Source organism: Antedon bifida, chromosome 5, assembly GCF_963402885.1.
Source record: "Antedon bifida chromosome 5, ecAntBifi1.1, whole genome shotgun sequence".
Taxonomy (NCBI): domain Eukaryota; kingdom Metazoa; phylum Echinodermata; class Crinoidea; order Comatulida; family Antedonidae; genus Antedon; species Antedon bifida.
The window spans coordinates 12018222-12021756 of record NC_136230.1 but is presented as its reverse complement, the minus strand read 5'-3'; the positions used below and the strand labels follow the sequence as shown (position 1 = coordinate 12021756).

The following is a 3535-nucleotide window of genomic DNA, read 5'->3' as shown; positions in this document are numbered from 1 at the left end:
TTAATTTGTTTTCATTCGTACGATAATTGAATGTAATTTATAAATGAAAAAGTTTAAAAAAACAAAGAAAAGAATAATTCTTAACTTCCTTGGCATGTGCTCCACAGACTGACTTATCAACAAAATGTAAACATTAAATTGCACACTCCCGGTAAGAACATTGCGCAAATGTACATTACATTATCTTGGCGTTCGCTACCTTGTAATCGACGCAGTGTGTTGCAATCAATGTGACACTCGGCGAACAGTTTAATAGAGTTGCGTTTAGGTCAACGATACCGTGTTCGAACGTGAAAAAACGCAAACAGCGAGATAACCAATGAAGTGCTTATATTGTTATGCTTAGACAATAAATACACAACACATCTTACTTGGTACCGTGCACTTTATTCATTCGTTGTGCACAACCTCCTGGCCGGGGACTCTTTCCTTTACAAATACCTCGTCTATTTAAACCAACCCACAGGTGAAAAATATGCAGATAAGTATTGTGTACCACAAAAGACTAGCGTCACAACATACGCCCACCCTACAAAAATTGACCCCTATCAATTTTGATCAAATATGATACAAATCTACATGTCTAGCATTATCCAATTCTAATATACTTTTTTTTTAAAACATTTTCCCTTTTTATATCACAACATACGCATTATCCACGTATATACCATATATACCGTACAGTTTGAGCTAATATATTAAAAGTAATTGATTATGTTGTCATCTGTACACAACCTAATATTATGATTCATTTACATTAAAATTGCAATTAATTCGGTAATCGTCATCAGTTAATTTATAGACAATAAATATACGCCCCCGACAAAATAATAACCGCATGCTTTAGAGAATTTAACATATCTAAATACAGACTTACATACATTTGCCTTTTACTGATACCATACCACTACACTATTATCATCAGAATTCAAACTTTACATTTCCCCGTAATCCTTACAGGATTATTCTCTATGTACTCAAGGGCAGTGGAATTCAGATTCTGCACGGCTTCCCATTTATTCCGAGAGTGTGGAAAACCTTTCCATTTAATCAGGTATTCCAAACAATTTTGACAATAACGTCCTCTTATAATTGATTCCAAACTCTTGCTCACTTTCAGGAATGCCAGGAAAAGTTAAATGGTATTTCCGTACCGTTTTAAATTACGAGTGGCCATCAACGGCCCAAATGAGTCCTCCTCCTTATTAGTGGGTCGTGCATATCGATTATATGCAAATTTCATCCGGTTCACATGAACCGGTGCTTTCAGAACAAAGTTCCAAACACAAAAATTAAAAGGCCACACAGATAAGGGCCAGACCAAAATTTCATTAATTTACGCGATAAACCTTTCTGTAACGAAGGTATATACACCCAAATCGAATCGCCCACTTATATGTTACCTCGCGGACGCGTTCGTCATATCGCTCCTTCGTTTTCGCTTGATTCTTAGAAACAGCTCTAAATATCTCCAACTGACTTATTAACACATGCATAATTATGATCTCGTAATGTTTTTTCGGGATAGTGGCATTGTTTTAATAATGTCACATCGACCGGAAACCTGGCTTCCCTGCCATATTAAAGGTAAAAATGACTATAACCAACAGAGTTTGTAGCCGGAGCTGTACGATAAGCGAACTGTATCGCCGGTAAATATTTAACCCAATCATTATGATATTCATTTACATAATGCGAAATGCACTCTAAGATAACAGCATTGGATCTCTCCTGTATTGAGAGTGATATGCGCTGGTATTTATTTATTTTATTTTTCGCTATCTTGGCTCTCAAATCGTCCATGACCAGAATACCACAGGAGACATTTTTCCTATCATCGAAATTACTATTAAAAGGAGGAATCACCCATTGAACCCGACTAGACGATTCAATGCTGTCTAATATATTAGAAACTTTCGCAACCATCCCCGCGATCGTATCTAGCGTTGTATTTTCATTATTAACACGGGACTTGGGATGGTTATTTATAAAAGTACCAGAGGAAGGTTCATCCACAGTACGCTGGACAAATATGGCTAGCCGAGCTGCATCTAAAGCATTTCGAAAATACTGAGGTTCTTTAGAAAAAAAATACCCGAATGTTCGGCAATAACCCTCTCATAAAATAGACAGGAGCTCAGAATCTGATTTCTTTATCTGCTTACGTCATGACATAATATCCGACGCATATTAATTAATGGTTTCTGATTGTAATTGTTTCCTAGTTAACAACTGCGATTCAATACCCCATGTCCACGATTGATTCTCAAAATGTGCTTTTAACAAGTCGCGTATTTTAGTTATATAATTCTTATGTTCAACGCTAAAAATGGCTTTAGGTTCTGTATAATCCCGCAATGAAGCATCATTCGCATCCCCTGAATATTTCAACACAGACCCACCCATATCATATTTAAATGCCATGTTGCCAATTTCACATTCAAACTTCAAATCTGATAATACAATTATTATTATTTAGAACCTATCCTATTATTAAACTAAGATAAATAAATAGAAATATAATTAACATAAGATATACAACCACACAACTACTGCCGTTTCCAATCAATACATTTCCAAACCAGCACACGAAAATATCCGCCTCAAACAGCAATCATTTCTGAATCCCGCCACCAACAGTTCTGAATCCCGGCACTACCAATTCTGAATCCAAAATCAAACAGTTCTGAATCCCAGCACTACCAGTTCCGACTCCAAAATCAAACAGTTCTGAATCTTAGCACTACCAGTTCTGAATCCCAGCACCAACAGTTCTGAATCCCAGTACCAACAGTTCTGAATCCCAGCACCAACAGTTCTGAATCCCAGTACCAACAGTTCTGAATCCCAGCACCAACAGTTCTGAATCCCAGCACCAACAGTTCTGAATCCCAGCACTACCAGTTCTGAATCCCAGCACCAACAGTTCTGAATCCCAGCACTACCAGTTCTGAATCCCAGCACTACCAGTTCTGAATCCCAGCACCAACAGTTCTGAATCCCAGCACCAACAGTTCTGAATCCCAGCACTACCAGTTCTGAATCCCAGCACTACCAGTTCTGAATCCCAGCACCAACAGTTCTGAATCCCAGCACTACCAGTTCTGAATCCCAGCACTACCAGTTCTGAATCCCAGCACCAACAGTTCTGAATCCCAGCACCAACAGTTCTGAATCCCAGCACTACCAGTTCTGAATCCCAGCACCAACAGTTCTGAATCCCAGCACTACCAGTTCTGAATCCCAGCACTACCAGTTCTGAATCCCAGCACCAACAGTTCTGAATCCCAGCACCAACAGTTCTGAATCCCAGCACCAACAGTTCTGAATCCCAGCACTACCAGTTCTGAATCCCAGTACCAATAGTTCTGAATCCCAGCACCAACAGTTCTGAATCCCAGCACCAACAGTTCTGAATCCCAGCACTACCAGTTCTGAATCCCAGTACCAATAGTTCTGAATCCAAAACCAAACAGTTCTGAATTCCAGCACCAACAGTTCTGAATACAATCTCAATCAGTTCTGAATACATATA

General features: G+C 38.8%; 1 pseudogene; it reads right to left on the bottom strand.

Moving 5' to 3' along the window:
- Positions 1–928: 928 nt before the first annotated feature.
- On the bottom strand, positions 929–2066 carry LOC144843329 (uncharacterized; annotated as a pseudogene).
- Positions 2067–3535: the final 1469 nt, after the last annotated feature.